General features: G+C 45.7%; 1 protein-coding gene and 1 pseudogene across 1 annotated transcript in view; one reads left to right on the forward strand and one right to left on the reverse strand.

Moving 5' to 3' along the window:
* Window positions 1-8,185, reverse strand: part of LOC138665370 (zinc finger protein 1 homolog) — a 54,828-nt gene extending 46,643 nt beyond the window's left edge. The window contains exon 1 of the mRNA XM_069752795.1: window positions 8,053-8,185. The gene's annotated coding sequence lies outside the window, so the exon portion shown is untranslated. The remainder of the gene's footprint in view (window positions 1-8,052) is intronic.
* Window positions 8,186-8,359: 174 nt separating this feature from the next.
* LOC138666768 (zinc finger protein 721-like) overlaps window positions 8,360-21,617 on the forward strand; it is a 112,831-nt pseudogene continuing 99,573 nt past the window's right edge.

The raw sequence follows: 21,617 nt of genomic DNA on the forward strand, positions 1-21,617 counted from the left end.
TAACTGTGGTTTGCTGGACACTCAAAGCTTTATAACCACTTCCAGACTGATCAATCTCAATTACTTTGTTTCTCATTTTTTTCTATAATGTGTCTGGATTGCGACATGATGTCTACCTTTTGAGGTTCTTTTTAGGCTCCTTCACTTATGGAAAGGTCTTCACCACTCCCACCACATGTTTAAAGTCCCCACACGGTGTGGAAAAATTTACCTCCGCGGTTGGGTACTCTCAGAGCTCCCCATGTAAGCACACCACCCCCACTTTACGTCCAGTGGGGTTGTCCCCGGCAAGAAGGGACTCATGAACCAGAGTCCAAGAGACCTCCATCAGGTACCCATTGACGAGTACCTGGCACAGTTGGGGCTCGCTGCTGGCGGTGCCAGTAGTGGCAGTGCAGACTGGCTTGGCATACATAGATGTATGGCGAATATACCTGCTGTCCATGGGTTCAGCTGACAGGGGGCAATTGTCAGGCAGGTCCTATTTAAGAGATTTCTTAATTGAGAACAGGTGTAGCAGTGATTAGGCCTGGGTGTGGCTAGGAAATATGAACTCAGCTTCCCAAAGATGTGATAAACCACAGTTATGTTTTAAGAGCGTGGGCAATCAATTTTTCACACAGGGCCCTGTGGGTTTGAATTTCTTTTTCCCTTGATAACAAAGACTTCCATTAAAAAACTGCATTTTGTGTTTCTTGTGTTATCTTTGTCTAATATTTACATTTGTTCAGCGATCTGAAATATTTAAGTGTGACAAACATGCAAATCATTATGAAATCAGGAAGGGGCAAACACTTTCACACAACTGTATATGAGGGCAGGGATGAGGAGTATACATATAGTGAATGTAGATATACAGGAGATACATGAGGGCAAAGATAAGGAGTAGACACCTATAGTGGATGTAAATATACAAGAGATACATAAAAGCAGACATGAGAAGTAGAACTCTTTGGCCACAATCATCAAAAGGTATTTGTGGAGAAAAAAAGGCACAGAAAAAGAACATGTCGCCAACCATTAAGGATGGGGGTGGATCAATCATCATTTGAGGTTCTGTTGAAGCCAATGGTTTGGGGAACATTTCACGGGTAGAAGAAAGAATGGATTCAATGAAATTTCAACAAATTTTTAATGCAAACATAACATCATACGTAAAAAAAAGCTAAAGTTGAAAGGAGGATGGCTTCTACAAAATGATAACGACCTTACACACGTCAAAATCCACAATAAACTACCTCAAAAGGTGCAAGCTGAAGTTTTTACAATGGCCCTCACAGTTCCCTCATCTGAATATCATTGAAAATCTGTGACTAGACTGCAAAAGAGCAGTGGATGTAGATGTACAGGAGATTGTTGTGAATTCTGTGGCAGAGCTCCCTCCTGTGGTCACAAGTGGTACTTCGGCTGATTCTCTCTGTGAGCTTCCGTTGGTGGAGGAGAGTGGTACTGCGGCTTCTGAGTTTCCTTCCTCAGGTGATGTGGTGATGTCGTTAGGTGCTGCTCTATTTAACTCCACCTAGTGCTTTGATCCTGGCCTCCAGTCAATGTTCTAGTATTGGACCTGTTTCCTCCTGGATCGTTCCTGTGGCCTGCTGCTCTGCATAGCTAAATTCCGCTTTTGCTATTTTGTTTGCTATTTTTTCTGTCCAGCTTGCTTAATATTGTTTTCTTGCTTGCTGGAAGCTCGGACGCAGAGGGTGTACCTCCGTGCCGTTAGTTCGGTACGGAGGGTCTTTTTGCCCCCTTTGCGTGGTTTTTGTAGGGTTTTGTGTTGACCGCAAAGTTACCTTTCCTATCCTCGCTCTGTTCAGAAAGTCGGGCCTCACTTTGCTAAATCTATTTCATCTCTACGTTTGTCTTTTCATCTTAACTCACAGTCATTATATGTGGGGGCTGCCTTTTCCTTTGGGGTATTTCTCTGAGGCAAGGTAGGCTTATTTTCTAACTTCAGGCTAGCTAGTTTCTCAGGCTGTGCCGAGTTGCATAGGGAGCGTTAGGCGCAATCCACGGCTGCCTCTAGTGTGGCTGGAGAGGATTAGGGATTGCGGTCAGCAGAGTTCCCACGTCTCAGAGCTCGTTCTATGTTTTTGGGTTATTGTCAGGTCACTGTATGTGCTCTGACTTCTATGTCCATTGTGGTACTGAATTACCTTATCATAACAGGAGATATATGAGGGCAGACATGAGGTGTACATAGTGGATGTAGATGTCTAAGGGCAGACATGAGGAGTGCACACACACAGTGGGTGTAGATATCTGAGGGCAGACATGAGGAGTGTACACACACAGTGGGTGTAGATATATGATGAGTGTACACACACAGTGGGTCTAGATTTATGATGAGTGTACACACACAGTGGGTGTAGATATCTGAGGGCAGACATGAGGAGTGTACATAGTGGATGTAGATATCTAAGGGCAGACATGAGGAGTGTACACACACAGTGGGTGTAGATATATGAGGACAGACATGAGGAGTGTACACACAGTGGGTGTAGATATATGAGGGGAGACATGAGGAGTGTACACACACAGTGGGTGTAGATATATGAGGGCAGACATGAGGAGTGTACACAGTGGGTGTAGATATGGAGGGCAGACATGAGGAGTGTACACACACAGTGGGTGTAGATATATGAGGACAGACATGAGGAGTGTACACACAGTGGGTGTAGATATATGAGGGCAGACATGAGGAGTGTACACAGTGGGTGTAGATATGAGGGCAGACATGAGGAGTGTACACACAGTGGGTGTAGACATGAGGGCAGACATGAGGAGTGTACACACAGGGGGTGTAAATATATGAGGGCAGACATGAGGAGTGTACACACAGTGGGTGTAGATATGAGGGCAGACATGAGGAGTGCACACACACAGTGGGTGTAGATATATGAGGAGTGTACACACACAGTGGATGTAGATATATAAGGGCAGACATGAGGAGTGTACACACAGTGGGTGTAGATATATAAGGGCAGACATGAGGAGTGTACACACAGTGGGTGTAGATATATAAGGCCTTCAACAAAATAATACAAGTCGGGCGGCACAGTCTCCAGTACGGAGGTTATGACCAGACTGCCCTCATAATAGGTGCTCGGCAGCGGTAAAAACAGCCATGATATTTCTGACCTCCGGTGCTCCTCAAAACAGAGAAAAAAAACAGCTGTGTAATCCAAAATTATAAGAAAGAAAATGAGGGCACTCACCGGTCTTCTTGAAATACAAAAACTTTTATTGGCAACACATCCAGGTAAAATTCATGGCCGGGAAAGACGGAGCCGGAGCTCTGGTGAGCAGGGGAGAACAGGGACGACGGCCGTTTCGCGCTGTGCTTGCGCTTCTATGGGTCAGTTAGTGCAAGGGCAAGACAGCGGAAATATAGTGCCGGCCATGACACCTCCCTCCACCGCTAAATCCCTCCCACCAACTAAAATACACTCTTACTAAAAAGCACAATTTAAAAACAATGTAACACAATAAGCGTTTCCTGTGACTTACAAATATAGGCTGATATAAGCGATCAAATAACAGATTTGCAATCACAAACGGCCATTCACTGCTTACATCAAAACCGACGTCCTCCAAAAACTGACGTGAAGGACATATTCATATTATTACTACTATTCAGGTACAATATAAAGTCTCCGATGATTTTTTTCTGTGCTGTCCCAGACCACTACTACATCATCAATATACCTTTGATAGAATTTGATGTGCTGCAGGAAAATATTACTGCTTGCATAAATATATTTTTCCTCAAAGAGGCCCAAAAATAAATTAGCGAAAGTACATGCTACCGGAGTCCCCATCGCAGTCCCCACCTCTTGTACATACCAATCATCCAAGAACATAAACGCATTATGCATCAAAATGAAGTCTAATCCTTCACAAATAAAATTAATAAATTCTCGACTCCTATCCGTGGTGCACAAGATCTGCTCAATGGCCTCAACACCAAACTTTTGCGGAATCCTAGTGTACATGCTCTCTACATCTATAGAGGCTAACGAGTAGCCTTCATGCCACTCAAAATTTTGAACACTAGTAAGAAAAGAATTTGTGTCGTTCAAATAGGCCGGAATGTCTTTCAACATGGGGCGCAATAACCAATCAATTTACTGGGACAGGGGCTCAGTGAGCGACCCTATCCCAGACACGATCGGTCGCCCAGGAGGACAGACTTGTGCACCTTCGGAATAGTAGTAATAATATGAATATGTCCTTCACGTCAGTTTTTGGAGGACGTCGGTTGGAATTCTTGGACGTGTTAGTGGAGATTGAGAACGGTAAAATCTGTTCATCTTTATACCGCAAGCCCGTGGCAGCAAATACGATGATGCGGTTTGAAAGTTTTCACCCTATGCACACAAAACAGTCGCTGCCTCACAGCCAATTCTTAAGGGTAAGTCGGGTGAATAATACTGACGAGGGGTTTGAACGCCAATCAGATGAGATGTTGCAAAGGTTTAGAAAGAGGGGTTACCCGGAGAACTTGTTAGTATCATCAAGAGAGAAAGTAGCCAGGGAAAGGAAGATGGCGCAGGGGCTTGGATCTCCAGCACGGAGTACCGAGATAGGAAAGAGATTCACGTTTTGCTTTGCATACAGTAATATGGATCGACAGATCAGGTTGGCCATAAAAAGAAATTGGCATATCTTGGGGCAGGACAAGGAACTGGCGAGTGTTGTAGCCAGAGGTCCCTTGATAGCCAATAAAAGAAGCGTCAGACTAAGGGACAGATTAGTAAGAAACCGGTTATCTAAACCTAATCAGAATTGGCTGAGTACTGCGGTACCGCATGGTAATTTTAGGTGCGGACACTACACTTTTTGTAAACAACACACTACGGACCGGGTGCTGAGGATAGGAGCACTAACCCATGTAGTGAATGATTTTATTACCTGCAGGACGGACCACGTAGTCTACGTGGTTTTCTGTCCCTGCAGGTTTTACTACATAGGGAAGACTATACGGCCGTTGTTTGTTCGTTTCCGTGAACATTGCAGGTCGGTGGAGGTAGGTAAGGGGGTGCCACGCTTGATCGCTCATGTGAGAGAGAGACATGGGGGAAGTTCAGATTGTCTCACCTTTGCGGGAATCGAGAAGATCACTCTGCCGGCGAGAGGAGGTGATTTAGATAACTTACTCCTCAGAGCCGAGGCAAGATGGATCATGCGCAGTTATGCGATGGGGCCCTTGGGCTTTAATGACCGGGTTGATCTCTTGATTTTTCTGTAACCAAGTGGTTAATTTAAGTAGTTTTGATGTAAGCAGTGAATGGCAGTTTGTGATTGCAAAGATATATATTGCTCTTGTAGACATTTATACCAGCAGTTTTTGTATGAATCTGTTATTTGATCTCTTATATCAGCCTATATTTGTAAGTCATAGGAAACGCTTATTGCGTTACATTGTTTTTAAATTGTGCTTTTTAGTAAGAGTGTATTTTAGTTGGTGGGAGGGATTTAGCGGTGGAGGGAGGTGTCATGGGCAGCACTATATTTCCGCTGTCTTGCCCTTGCACTAACTGACCCGTAAAAGCGCAAGCACAGCGCGAAACGGCCATCGTCCCTGTTCTCCCCTGCTCACCAGAGCTCCGGCTCCGTCGTTCCCAGCCATGAATTTTATCTGGATGTGTTGCCAATAAAAGTTTTTGTATTTCAAGAAGACCGGTGAGTGCCCTCATTTTCTTTCTTATAATTGTAGATATATAAGGGCAGACATGAGGAGTGTACACACAGTGGGTGTAGATATGAGGGCAGACATGAGGAGTGTACACACAGTGGGTGTAGATATGAGGGCAGACATGAGGAGTGTACACACAGTGGGTGTAGATATATAAGGGCAGACATGAGGAGTGTACACACAGTGGGTGTAGATATATAAGGGCAGACATGAGGAGTGTACACACAGTGGGTGTAGATATATAAGGGCAGACATGAGGAGTGTACACACAGTGGGTGTAGATATGAGGGCAGACATGAGGAGTGTACACACAGTGGGTGTAGATATATAAGGGCAGACATGAGGAGTGTACACACAGTGGGTGTAGATATATAAGGGCAGACATGAGGAGTGTACACACAGTGGGTGTAGATATGAGGGCAGACATGAGGAGTGTACACACAGTGGGTGTAGATATGAGGGCAGACATGAGGAGTGTACACACAGTGGGTGTAGATATGTAAGGGCAGACATGAGGAGTGTACACACAGTGGGTGTAGATATGAGGGCAGACATGAGGAGTGTACACACAGTGGGTGTAGATATATGAGGGCAGACATGAGGAGTGTACACACAGTGGGTGTAGATATATGAGGGCAGACATGAGGAGTGTACACACAGTGGGTGTAGATATGAGGAGTGTACACACAGTGGGTGTAGATATATAAGGGCAGACATGAGGAGTGTACACACAGTGGGTGTAGATATGAGGGCAGACATGAGGAGTGTACACACAGTGGGTGTAGATATGAGGGCAGACATGAGGAGTGTACACACAGTGGGTGTAGATATATAAGGGCAGACATGAGGAGTGTACACACAGTGGGTGTAGATATATAAGGGCAGACATGAGGAGTGTACACACAGTGGGTGTAGATATGAGGAGTGTACACACAGTGGGTGTAGATATATAAGGGCAGACATGAGGAGTGTACACACAGTGGGTGTAGATATGAGGGCAGACATGAGGAGTGTACACACAGTGGGTGTAGATATGAGGGCAGACATGAGGAGTGTACACACAGTGGGTGTAGATATATAAGGGCAGACATGAGGAGTGTACACACGGTGGGTGTAGCTATATGAGGAGTGTACACACAGTGGGTGTAGATATGAGGGCAGACTTGAGGAGTGTACACACGGTGGGTGTAGACATGAGGAGTGTACACACGGTGGGTGTAGCTATATGAGGAGTGTACACATAGTGGGTGTAGATTTATGAGGAGTGTACACACGGTGGGTGTAGATATGAGGGCAGACATGAGGAGTGTACACACAGTGGGTGTAGATATGAGGAGTGTACACACGGTGGGTGTAGCTATATGAGGAGTGTACACACAGTGGGTGTAGATATGAGGAGTGTACACACAGTGGGTGTAGATATATAAGGGCAGACATGAGGAGTGTACACACAGTGGGTGTAGATATGAGGGCAGACATGAGGAGTGTACACACAGTGGGTGTAGATATGAGGGCAGACATGAGGAGTGTACACACAGTGGGTGTAGATATATAAGGGCAGACATGAGGAGTGTACACACGGTGGGTGTAGCTATATGAGGAGTGTACACACAGTGGGTGTAGATATGAGGGCAGACATGAGGAGTGTACACACAGTGGGTGTAGATATATAAGGGCAGACATGAGGAGTGTACACACGGTGGGTGTAGCTATATGAGGAGTGTACACACAGTGGGTGTAGATATGAGGGCAGACTTGAGGAGTGTACACACGGTGGGTGTAGACATGAGGAGTGTACACACGGTGGGTGTAGCTATATGAGGAGTGTACACATAGTGGGTGTAGATTTATGAGGAGTGTACACACGGTGGGTGTAGATATGAGGGCAGACATGAGGAGTGTACACACAGTGGGTGTAGATATGAGGAGTGTACACACGGTGGGTGTAGCTATATGAGGAGTGTACACACAGTGGGTGTAGATATGAGGAGTGTACACACGGTGGGTGTAGCTATATGAGGAGTGTACACACGGTGGGTGTAGATATGAGGAGTGTACACACGGTGGGTGTAGATATGAGGAGTGTACACACGGTGGGTGTAGCTATATGAGGAGTGTACACACGGTGGGTGTAGATATGAGGAGTGTACACACGGTGGGTGTAGCTATATGAGGAGTGTACACACGGTGGGTGTAGATATGAGGAGTGTACACACGGTGGGTGTAGCTATATGAGGAGTGTACACACGGTGGGTGTAGATATGAGGGCAGACATGAGTACACCCATACACAGGAGCCATATGAGTACAGACAGCTGACACTTGGAGCGTGCACACTACATACCGCTGATGACTAACCTTCTCTCCCCGTTATCCTCCGCAGACTAGGAGCGGAAGGTTACACCGGAAGCAGTCTGCGGTGGCGCTGACCTCTGACCTTGCCAGCAGAGTCGCGGCTACACCATAATGGCGGAGGAGCGCCGGCTGTCCCGTGTGGCTGCTGGGGCGCAGCCTCTCACACATTAGACTTTGTGCTTCCTCTCACTCAAGGTCTCCGATATAAAGGAACTGCACTTTTTTATTTTATGTTTTCCTGCAAACTGCGACATTTTACTTCCTGTGTGTGGAACGCATCATGCGGAAGTGACCTGGGACAAGCGCCGTGGCCGGCAGCGGACCGGAAGTGGAGGAGATTCGGCTCTCGCTGGCTCTGCAGAAGGTGAGAGCTGTGAGGGGAGCCGCCATCAGGAGCTTTCATGTACCTGGTAATGCCCGGAACGCCGCCATATGTCTGTGTGTGCAGACACCATAATTCGGGTCTTCTTTTGTAAAAATGTTAAACCCCTTTAAGGTTTGACTTTATGCTAAAATATCTGGTTTAATCTGACATGGATTAGTAATACGGCGCCCACTTTCCTGGCAGATGAGTTCAGTGGTAATGGTCTCCCGTGTATTGCCCGGATAAGACAGAGGACGGCGCACTGAGGGAGTTTGTGCCTGTGACAAATGGCTCCTTTTCAGTGAGGTGCCAGATATTTGCACATGGACATGTTTAAAATGATTACCCCCCATGTGTTTTCGTGACCCCTGTCCTAGAGACAGGTAATGTATAGTTAATCGGATGGCAGGTTATCCTTCTCCTGCACTGGAGCGTACATTTAGCGTGCGTAGTCTAATATCGGTTCTGTACAAATAAAACATATCAGCAAGTCAAGTGTGTGTGTGTATATATATATATATATATATATATATATATATATATATATATTGCTTAAAAAAAAGGGAACACTAAAGTCCCACATCCTAGATCCCACTGAATGAAATATTCCAGTTGTAAATCTTTATTCATTACATAATGGAATTTGTTGAGAACAATAAAACCTAACAATTATCAATGTAAAACACAACTAGTATCCCACAGAGGTCTGGAGTTGAAGTGATGCTTAAAATCAAAGTGGAAAATTAAGTTACAGGCTGATCCAACTTCAGTGGAAATGCCTCATGACAAGGAAATGATGCTCAGTAGTGTGTGTGGCCTCCACGTGCCTGTATGACCTCCCTACAATGCCCGGGCATACTCCTGATGAGGTGGCGGATGGTCTCCTGAGGGATCTCCTCCCAGACCTGGACTAAAGCATCCGCCAACTCCTGGACAGTCTGTGGTTCAACGTGACGTTGGTGGATTGTGCGAGGCATGATGTCCCAGATTTGTTCAATCGGATTCAGGTCTGGGGAAAGGGCGGGCCAGTCCATAGCTTCAATGCCTTCATCTTGCAGGAACTGTTGACACACTCCAGCCACATGAAGTCTGGCACTGTCCTACATTAGGAGGAACCCAGGGTCAACCGCACCAGCATATGGTCTCACAAGGGGTCTGAGGATCTGATCTTGGTACCTAATGGCAGTCAGGCTACCTCTGGCGAGCACATGGAGGGCTGTGCGGCCCTCCAAAGAAATGCCACCCCACACTATTACTGACCCACTGCCAAACTGGTCATGCTGAAGGATGTTGCAGGCAGCAGATCGCTTTCCACAGTCTCCAGACTGTCATATGTGCTCAGTGTGAACCTGCTTTCATCTGTGAAGAGCACAGGGTGCCAGTGGCGAATTTGCCTATCCTGGTGTTCTGTGGCAAATGCCAAGCGTCCTGCATGGTGTTGGGCTGTGAGCACAACCCCATCTGTGGACGTCGGGCACTCAGACCATCCTCATGGAGACACATGCACATTTGTGTACATACCACCAAGACAACTCCTCTACATATAGATAATAACGATCCTCTCCACAACTCAACAACTACAACCAATAGAGATCGTGAAGCAAACACACGATCAATTATGATAGAAACAAGAGATCATTTATTAATATTACTAGAAAAATACATAGGCAAGATTAGTACACATATATATTCAGATACAAAAAATTGCATATAAGTAATAACAACAGAGATGAAATACTAAAACTCTGTTGCCCATGGACTATACTGTATAACAACAGAGACACACAAAACTGGGGCCGCCCACTTCAATCTATGCTAATGAAGTAAAATACCCAAAGATAGTACAGATGATAATTATACTGCGGTAAAACCTCTCCTCATGCAAAATTGGAGGTGGGCCATGCCATGTGTAAACAACCACTAATGTAGTACCAATGTCCTGCTGCTAATAGGCCAGTATCCATCTGTCATATAAGAAATTCATATGCCAATAATAGGCCAATACCCATCAGTCATATCAAAACTATATGTGCCCATTAACTGCAGCCATCGCATAGGTAAATCAGCGGTGCCCAGATGAACCCCGACGCGCATTTCGCTTACGAAGCTGCAGGTACAGCGAAACGCGCGTAGGGGTTTATCTGGGCACCGCTGATCTACCTATGCGATGGCTGCAGTTAATGGGCACATATAGTTTTGATATGACTGATGGGTATTGGCCTATTATTGGCATATGAATTTCTTATATGACAGATGGATACTGGCCTATTAGCAGCAGGACATTGGTACTACATTAGTGGTTGTTTACACATGGTATGGCCCACCTCCAATTTTGCATGAGGAGAGGTTTTACCGCAGTATAATTATCATCTGTACTATCTTTGAGTATTTTACTTCATTAGCATAGATTGAAGTGGGCGGCCCCAGTTTTGTGTGTCTCTGTTGTTATACAGTATAGTCCATGGGCAACAGAGTTTTAGTATTTCATCTCTGTTGTTACTACTTATATGCAATTTTTTGTATCTGAATATATATGTGTACTATTATTGCCTATGTATTTTTCTAGTAATATTAGTAAATGATCTCGTTTCTATCATAATTGATCGTGTGCTTGCTTCACTATCTCTATTGGTTGTACATGCACATTTGTGGCCTGCTAGAGGTCATTTTTCAGGGCTCTGGCAGTGCCCCTCCTGTTCCTCCTTGCACAAAGGCTGAGGTAGCGGTCCTGCTGCTGGGTTGTTGCCCTCCTACGGCCCCCTCCGTTTCCTGGTGTACTGGCCTGTCTCCTGGTAGCACGTCCAGCCTCTGTACACTACACTGACAGACACAGCAAACCTTCTTGCCACAGCTCGCATTGATGTGCCATCCTGGATGAGCTGCACTACCTGAACCACTTGTGTGGGTTGTAGAGTCTGTCTATTGCTACCACGGGTGTGAAAGCACAACCAACATTCAAAAGTGACCAAAACATCAGCCAGAAAGCATTGGTACTGAGATGTGGTCTGTGGTCCCCACCTGCAGAACTACTCCTTTGAGTGTATCTTGGTAATTGCCAATCATTTCCATCTGTTGTCTATTATATTTGCACAACAGCATGTGAAATTGATAGTCAAATAATGTTGCTTCCTAAGTGGACAGTTTGATTTCAGAGAAGTTTGATATACTTGGAGTTATATTCTGTTGTTTAAGTGTACCCTTTATTTTTTGGAGCAGTGTGTGTATATGCGTATGTATGTGTATATATATATATATATATATATATATATATATATATATATATATATCATACATTTTTATAGCGCCATTTATTCCATGGCGCTTCACATGTGAATACGGTGCAAACATAGACAAATACATTAAACATGAGCAGATAACAAGGCACACGGGTACATAAGGAGGGAGGACCCTGCCCGCGAGGGCTCACAGTCTGCAGGGGATGGGTGATGAAACACTAGGAGAGGGTAGGGCAGGTTGCACGGCGGTTCAGTAACTTCAGGATCACTGCAGGCTGTAGGCTTGTCGGAAGAGATGAGTCTTCAGGTTCTTTTTGAAGGTTTCTATGGTAGGCGAGAGTCTGATGTGTTGGGGTAGAGAGTTCCAGAGTATGGGGGAAGCACGGGAGAAGTCTTGGATGCGGTTGTGGGAAGAAGAGATGAGAGGGGAGTAGAGAAGGAGATCTTGAGAGGATCGGAGGTTGCGTGTAGGTAAGTACCGGGAGACCATGTCACAGATGTATGGAGGAGACAGGTTGTGGATGGCTTTGTATGTCAGTGTGAGGGTTTTAAACTGGAGTCTCTGGGCGATAGGAAGCCAGTGAAGGGCTTGACACAGGGGAGAAGCTGGGGAATAGCGGGGGGACAGGTAGATTAGTCGGGCAGCAGAGTGTAAGATGGATTGGAGTGGTGCCAGAGTGCTAGAGTAGGAGATTGCAGTAGTCGAGGCGGGAGATGATAAGGGCATGCACTAGCGTTTTTGCAGTGTTGCGGTCAAGGAAAGCACGGATCCGGGAAATATTTTTGAGTTTGAGACGGCAGGAGGAGGCAAGGGCTTGGATATGTGGCTTGAAAGAGAGGGCAGAGTCGAGGATCACCCCGAGGCAGCGGGCGTGTGGGACTTGGGAAAGTGAGCAGACATTAATGGATAGGTCTGGTGGAGGGGTAGAGTGAGATGGGGGAAAGATGATGAATTTTGTTTTGTCCATGTTCAGTTGTAGAAAGCGAGCAGAAAAGAAGGCTGAAATAGCAGACAGACAGTGCGGGATTTTGGTAAGTAAGGAGGTGAGGTCAGGTCCGGATAGGTAGATCTGCGTGTCATCAGCGTAGAGATGGTACTGCATACCGTGGGATTCTATGAGCTGTCCCAGGCCGAAAGTGTAGATGGAGAAGAGTAGGGGACTGATAACATATTCCATGTACCATTCCACATATGTGATACAGGAATTATTGCCCTTTATCAAAAAAGTGTCGAGCACGGAAAGTGCAGCCAACTTTAGGGTGTGCGAGGCGCAGTCTGCCCGTGGACGCGTTATTAGAGGAGCCGTGATGCAAATGTAAGCGGAGCTGTACGTTATGTACAACAGACTCAAGATATGAACGCCGAAATTTCCGTGGTAAAATATCAGAGTTGCTACAGATTATGTTGTGGAAATGCTGCAGATTTATTGCAGATTCTATAGCAAAGAGTGAAATCCACAGCATAAATTCACATACTATAGACAGAAATCAACAATTGCTGTTGGAGTCTGACTGCAGACATGAGGAGTGTACACACAGTGGGTGTAGATATATAAGGGCAGACATGAGGAGTGTACACACAGTGGGTGTAGATATGAGGAGTGTACACACAGTGGGTGTAGATATATAAGGGCAGACATGAGGAGTGTACACACAGTGGGTGTAGATATGAGGGCAGACATGAGGAGTGTACACACAGTGGGTGTAGATATGAGGGCAGACATGAGGAGTGTACACACAGTGGGTGTAGATATATAAGGGCAGACATGAGGAGTGTACACACGGTGGGTGTAGCTATATGAGGAGTGTACACACAGTGGGTGTAGATATGAGGGCAGACTTGAGGAGTGTACACACGGTGGGTGTAGACATGAGGAGTGTACACACGGTGGGTGTAGCTATATGAGGAGTGTACACATAGTGGGTGTAGATATGAGGGCAGACTTGAGGAGTGTACACACGGTGGGTGTAGACATGAGGAGTGTACACACGGTGGGTGTAGCTATATGAGGAGTGTACACACAGTGGGTGTAGATATGAGGGCAGACATGAGGAGTGTACACACAGTGGGTGTAGATATATAAGGGCAGACATGAGGAGTGTACACACGGTGGGTGTAGCTATATGAGGAGTGTACACACAGTGGGTGTAGATATGAGGGCAGACTTGAGGAGTGTACACACGGTGGGTGTAGACATGAGGAGTGTACACACGGTGGGTGTAGACATGAGGAGTGTACACACGGTGGGTGTAGCTATATGAGGAGTGTACACACAGTGGGTGTAGATATGAGGGCAGACATGAGGAGTGTACACACAGTGGGTGTAGATATATAAGGGCAGACATGAGGAGTGTACACACGGTGGGTGTAGCTATATGAGGAGTGTACACACAGTGGGTGTAGATATGAGGGCAGACTTGAGGAGTGTACACACGGTGGGTGTAGACATGAGGAGTGTACACACGGTGGGTGTAGCTATATGAGGAGTGTACACATAGTGGGTGTAGATTTATGAGGAGTGTACACACGGTGGGTGTAGATATGAGGGCAGACATGAGGAGTGTACACACAGTGGGTGTAGATATGAGGAGTGTACACACGGTGGGTGTAGCTATATGAGGAGTGTACACACAGTGGGTGTAGATATGAGGAGTGTACACACGGTGGGTGTAGCTATATGAGGAGTGTACACACGGTGGGTGTAGATATGAGGAGTGTACACACGGTGGGTGTAGATATGAGGAGTGTACACACGGTGGGTGTAGCTATATGAGGAGTGTACACACGGTGGGTGTAGATATGAGGAGTGTACACACGGTGGGTGTAGCTATATGAGGAGTGTACACACGGTGGGTGTAGATATGAGGAGTGTACACACGGTGGGTGTAGCTATATGAGGAGTGTACACACGGTGGGTGTAGATATGAGGGCAGACATGAGTACACCCATACACAGGAGCCATATGAGTACAGACAGCTGACACTTGGAGCGTGCACACTACATACCGCTGATGACTAACCTTCTCTCCCCGTTATCCTCCGCAGACTAGGAGCGGAAGGTTACACCGGAAGCAGTCTGCGGTGGCGCTGACCTCTGACCTTGCCAGCAGAGTCGCGGCTACACCATAATGGCGGAGGAGCGCCGGCTGTCCCGTGTGGCTGCTGGGGCGCAGCCTCTCACACATTAGACTTTGTGCTTCCTCTCACTCAAGGTCTCCGATATAAAGGAACTGCACTTTTTTATTTTATGTTTTCCTGCAAACTGCGACATTTTACTTCCTGTGTGTGGAACGCATCATGCGGAAGTGACCTGGGACAAGCGCCGTGGCCGGCAGCGGACCGGAAGTGGAGGAGATTCGGCTCTCGCTGGCTCTGCAGAAGGTGAGAGCTGTGAGGGGAGCCGCCATCAGGAGCTTTCATGTACCTGGTAATGCCCGGAACGCCGCCATATGTCTGTGTGTGCAGACACCATAATTCGGGTCTTCTTTTGTAAAAATGTTAAACCCCTTTAAGGTTTGACTTTATGCTAAAATATCTGGTTTAATCTGACATGGATTAGTAATACGGCGCCCACTTTCCTGGCAGATGAGTTCAGTGGTAATGGTCTCCCGTGTATTGCCCGGATAAGACAGAGGACGGCGCACTGAGGGAGTTTGTGCCTGTGACAAATGGCTCCTTTTCAGTGAGGTGCCAGATATTTGCACATGGACATGTTTAAAATGATTACCCCCCATGTGTTTTCGTGACCCCTGTCCTAGAGACAGGTAATGTATAGTTAATCGGATGGCAGGTTATCCTTCTCCTGCACTGGAGCGTACATTTAGCGTGCGTAGTCTAATATCGGTTCTGTACAAATAAAACATATCAGCAAGTCAAGTGTGTGTGTGTATATATATATATATATATATATATATATATATATATATATATATATATATATATATTGCTTAAAAAAAAGGGAACACTAAAGTCCCACATCCTAGATCCCACTGAATGAAATATTCCAGTTGTAAATCTTTATTCATTACATAATGGAATTTGTTGAGAACAATAAAACCTAACAATTATCAATGTAAAACACAACTAGTATCCCACAGAGGTCTGGAGTTGAAGTGATGCTTAAAATCAAAGTGGAAAATTAAGTTACAGGCTGATCCAACTTCAGTGGAAATGCCTCATGACAAGGAAATGATGCTCAGTAGTGTGTGTGGCCTCCACGTGCCTGTATGACCTCCCTACAATGCCCGGGCATACTCCTGATGAGGTGGCGGATGGTCTCCTGAGGGATCTCCTCCCAGACCTGGACTAAAGCATCCGCCAACTCCTGGACAGTCTGTGGTTCAACGTGACGTTGGTGGATTGTGCGAGGCATGATGTCCCAGATTTGTTCAATCGGATTCAGGTCTGGGGAAAGGGCGGGCCAGTCCATAGCTTCAATGCCTTCATCTTGCAGGAACTGTTGACACACTCCAGCCACATGAAGTCTGGCACTGTCCTACATTAGGAGGAACCCAGGGTCAACCGCACCAGCATATGGTCTCACAAGGGGTCTGAGGATCTGATCTTGGTACCTAATGGCAGTCAGGCTACCTCTGGCGAGCACATGGAGGGCTGTGCGGCCCTCCAAAGAAATGCCACCCCACACTATTACTGACCCACTGCCAAACTGGTCATGCTGAAGGATGTTGCAGGCAGCAGATCGCTTTCCACAGTCTCCAGACTGTCATATGTGCTCAGTGTGAACCTGCTTTCATCTGTGAAGAGCACAGGGTGCCAGTGGCGAATTTGCCTATCCTGGTGTTCTGTGGCAAATGCCAAGCGTCCTGCATGGTGTTGGGCTGTGAGCACAACCCCATCTGTGGACGTCGGGCACTCAGACCATCCTCATGGAGACACATGCACATTTGTGTACATACCACCAAGACAACTCCTCTACATATAGATAATAACGATCCTCTCCACAACTCAACAACTACAACCAATAGAGATCGTGAAGCAAACACACGATCAATTATGATAGAAACAAGAGATCATTTATTAATATTACTAGAAAAATACATAGGCAAGATTAGTACACATATATATTCAGATACAAAAAATTGCATATAAGTAATAACAACAGAGATGAAATACTAAAACTCTGTTGCCCATGGACTATACTGTATAACAACAGAGACACACAAAACTGGGGCCGCCCACTTCAATCTATGCTAATGAAGTAAAATACCCAAAGATAGTACAGATGATAATTATACTGCGGTAAAACCTCTCCTCATGCAAAATTGGAGGTGGGCCATGCCATGTGTAAACAACCACTAATGTAGTACCAATGTCCTGCTGCTAATAGGCCAGTATCCATCTGTCATATAAGAAATTCATATGCCAATAATAGGCCAATACCCATCAGTCATATCAAAACTATATGTGCCCATTAACTGCAGCCATCGCATAGGTAAATCAGCGGTGCCCAGATGAACCCCGACGCGCATTTCGCTTACGAAGCTGCAGGTACAGCGAAACGCGCGTAGGGGTTTATCTGGGCACCGCTGATCTACCTATGCGATGGCTGCAGTTAATGGGCACATATAGTTTTGATATGACTGATGGGTATTGGCCTATTATTGGCATATGAATTTCTTATATGACAGATGGATACTGGCCTATTAGCAGCAGGACATTGGTACTACATTAGTGGTTGTTTACACATGGTATGGCCCACCTCCAATTTTGCATGAGGAGAGGTTTTACCGCAGTATAATTATCATCTGTACTATCTTTGAGTATTTTACTTCATTAGCATAGATTGAAGTGGGCGGCCCCAGTTTTGTGTGTCTCTGTTGTTATACAGTATAGTCCATGGGCAACAGAGTTTTAGTATTTCATCTCTGTTGTTACTACTTATATGCAATTTTTTGTATCTGAATATATATGTGTACTATTATTGCCTATGTATTTTTCTAGTAATATTAGTAAATGATCTCTTGTTTCTATCATAATTGATCGTGTGCTTGCTTCACTATCTCTATTGGTTGTACATGCACATTTGTGGCCTGCTAGAGGTCATTTTTCAGGGCTCTGGCAGTGCCCCTCCTGTTCCTCCTTGCACAAAGGCTGAGGTAGCGGTCCTGCTGCTGGGTTGTTGCCCTCCTACGGCCCCCTCCGTTTCCTGGTGTACTGGCCTGTCTCCTGGTAGCACGTCCAGCCTCTGTACACTACACTGACAGACACAGCAAACCTTCTTGCCACAGCTCGCATTGATGTGCCATCCTGGATGAGCTGCACTACCTGAACCACTTGTGTGGGTTGTAGAGTCTGTCTATTGCTACCACGGGTGTGAAAGCACAACCAACATTCAAAAGTGACCAAAACATCAGCCAGAAAGCATTGGTACTGAGATGTGGTCTGTGGTCCCCACCTGCAGAACTACTCCTTTGAGTGTATCTTGGTAATTGCCAATCATTTCCATCTGTTGTCTATTATATTTGCACAACAGCATGTGAAATTGATAGTCAAATAATGTTGCTTCCTAAGTGGACAGTTTGATTTCAGAGAAGTTTGATATACTTGGAGTTATATTCTGTTGTTTAAGTGTACCCTTTATTTTTTGGAGCAGTGTGTGTATATGCGTATGTATGTGTATATATATATATATATATATATATATATATATATATATATATATATATATATATATATATATATATATCATACATTTTTATAGCGCCATTTATTCCATGGCGCTTCACATGTGAATACGGTGCAAACATAGACAAATACATTAAACATGAGCAGATAACAAGGCACACGGGTACATAAGGAGGGAGGACCCTGCCCGCGAGGGCTCACAGTCTGCAGGGGATGGGTGATGAAACACTAGGAGAGGGTAGGGCAGGTTGCACGGCGGTTCAGTAACTTCAGGATCACTGCAGGCTGTAGGCTTGTCGGAAGAGATGAGTCTTCAGGTTCTTTTTGAAGGTTTCTATGGTAGGCGAGAGTCTGATGTGTTGGGGTAGAGAGTTCCAGAGTATGGGGGAAGCACGGGAGAAGTCTTGGATGCGGTTGTGGGAAGAAGAGATGAGAGGGGAGTAGAGAAGGAGATCTTGAGAGGATCGGAGGTTGCGTGTAGGTAAGTACCGGGAGACCATGTCACAGATGTATGGAGGAGACAGGTTGTGGATGGCTTTGTATGTCAGTGTGAGGGTTTTAAACTGGAGTCTCTGGGCGATAGGAAGCCAGTGAAGGGCTTGACACAGGGGAGAAGCTGGGGAATAGCGGGGGGACAGGTAGATTAGTCGGGCAGCAGAGTGTAAGATGGATTGGAGTGGTGCCAGAGTGCTAGAGTAGGAGATTGCAGTAGTCGAGGCGGGAGATGATAAGGGCATGCACTAGCGTTTTTGCAGTGTTGCGGTCAAGGAAAGCACGGATCCGGGAAATATTTTTGAGTTTGAGACGGCAGGAGGAGGCAAGGGCTTGGATATGTGGCTTGAAAGAGAGGGCAGAGTCGAGGATCACCCCGAGGCAGCGGGCGTGTGGGACTTGGGAAAGTGAGCAGACATTAATGGATAGGTCTGGTGGAGGGGTAGAGTGAGATGGGGGAAAGATGATGAATTTTGTTTTGTCCATGTTCAGTTGTAGAAAGCGAGCAGAAAAGAAGGCTGAAATAGCAGACAGACAGTGCGGGATTTTGGTAAGTAAGGAGGTGAGGTCAGGTCCGGATAGGTAGATCTGCGTGTCATCAGCGTAGAGATGGTACTGCATACCGTGGGATTCTATGAGCTGTCCCAGGCCGAAAGTGTAGATGGAGAAGAGTAGGGGACTGATAACATATTCCATGTACCATTCCACATATGTGATACAGGAATTATTGCCCTTTATCAAAAAAGTGTCGAGCACGGAAAGTGCAGCCAACTTTAGGGTGTGCGAGGCGCAGTCTGCCCGTGGACGCGTTATTAGAGGAGCCGTGATGCAAATGTAAGCGGAGCTGTACGTTATGTACAACAGACTCAAGATATGAACGCCGAAATTTCCGTGGTAAAATATCAGAGTTGCTACAGATTATGTTGTGGAAATGCTGCAGATTTATTGCAGATTCTATAGCAAAGAGTGAAATCCACAGCATAAATTCACATACTATAGACAGAAATCAACAATTGCTGTTGGAGTCTGACTGCAGATTGTACACTCAGAGGAAAAGGTTTCACAAAATCTCAACAAACAAAAAAAAGGTTGGTATAATAATACCTGGTGTATCGTCACTGTCAGTCTGCATACTGGACTCGTGTGGCCCCTACAGTACTAATAAATGGGGTCTGTAGTGTCCACTAGTGATCTATAGAGAAACAGGAGAGCCCCTGTCTTTGGACAGCTGCAGGTATGGTTAACCCCCTAGAGACCGCTCCTGTCTGCCCATGCTACAGGTTGTAGTCACAGCTGTCACGGCATCTCTGTGTCCTTGGACACCTGTGATTGTCTGCAGCCTGGGATGTTCAGCATAAGCAGGCGGCACATAGACCTGTGGGGCTGACTCACAATCATCAACTATATGTAACTCGCACTCTCATCTGCCATCTTCCATTCTCCCAGATTAATAATCACTGAGACCCCTTATTGAGTTAAGACACATTGTTTCCCCTCACACCACTGTATAATCTCCTTTGCCTTCCCTCACCAAAGCATCCCTTAAAGGAAATTTCTCAGCAGAATCTTGCCATGTAATCTGGGAGCAGCATAATGTAGCGGCAGGGATCCGGATTCCAGCAATGTGTCACTCACTGGGATGCTCGCTGTAGTTTTAATAAAATCACTGATATATTAGTAGAAGATTATTATTGGAAGACCTGTAAACCTTCTTCCAGATAGTCCTCCATATTCATGAGCTCTGTACAACCCTGCCACCACCACCGATTGGCTTCTTTCTGCGTACACTGTGCATAGGCAGAAATCGTGGTGTGAGCGGGGCCATAGCATTCATAGAACTGCTAGATCTGCAGCAGATAAAATCAGTTTTATCAAAGCCACAGCAAGCAGGTGAATAAATGACAAACTGGTGGAATAAAGTTATCTGCGCCTACATCATGCTGCTCTCAGAAGGGTAATCATGAAAAAAAGGAAATGCCTAATTGGTGCTTCCGAAGGGGAGCAATACATCAAAATAGAACAACAAGGAAGCTATGTTCCATAAAACTAAATGAATTTTATTGATAATACAATTAAAATGTAATACAATGTATACTAAAATCCAATAGAGAGGGACAACAATGCAAAAAGAGCAGCCATACAAGAGACTATAGTACCACAATGCAAGACTGTATTACCACAATGGAAAAACAGTAAAAAGATGTTTTTATGAAAATTAAACAGACAGGCATATTATATTGGGATTATCAATGGGCAGAAACTAGCCTCAATAGCAATCATATTATGCCTACAAAGTAAAAAGTAACTAGTGCATGCCCGGTTCAAAGGAAAGTGCAAGTGTGCATATGTCAAAGTGGAGGATTAAAGTGCTCAATGTGCCTATCCTCAAAGGTAAAAGGAGTACCGTAAATCCAGAGCAAATTGCAGCAGTAAGGGTTAAGTAAAACAACAAGTCATTGGTGGTCCGTGGGTACTATACCTGAAGATGGTGCTGACACCCCGACGCGCGTTTTGCATTAGCTTTATCGAGAGAAGTGTGTGACTGCCACCATCTCATACATATCTCCCCACGGTTTGGCATACCTGACTTTATACATATCCTGCTTTGTATGTAAATCAATGGCAAACTGTCCCAAGGGCGGCCTAGAGCATCCTTCACGTGGCCTCTGTGCGATGTGGATACTGTCCTGTCATCAGCCATCTTGCCCCAGCTGAGCAGTGATCTTGTGAGACAGATTGATGTGAACTGCATATGGTGCTGGACAACTTACGTGTCCTCAGGTTTGCCGGGCTGTGGGGTTATATGAGGACACCGAAATCTCTGCAGACTG

This window comes from Ranitomeya imitator, chromosome 2 (genome assembly GCF_032444005.1).
Source record: "Ranitomeya imitator isolate aRanImi1 chromosome 2, aRanImi1.pri, whole genome shotgun sequence".
Classification (NCBI taxonomy): domain Eukaryota; kingdom Metazoa; phylum Chordata; class Amphibia; order Anura; family Dendrobatidae; genus Ranitomeya; species Ranitomeya imitator.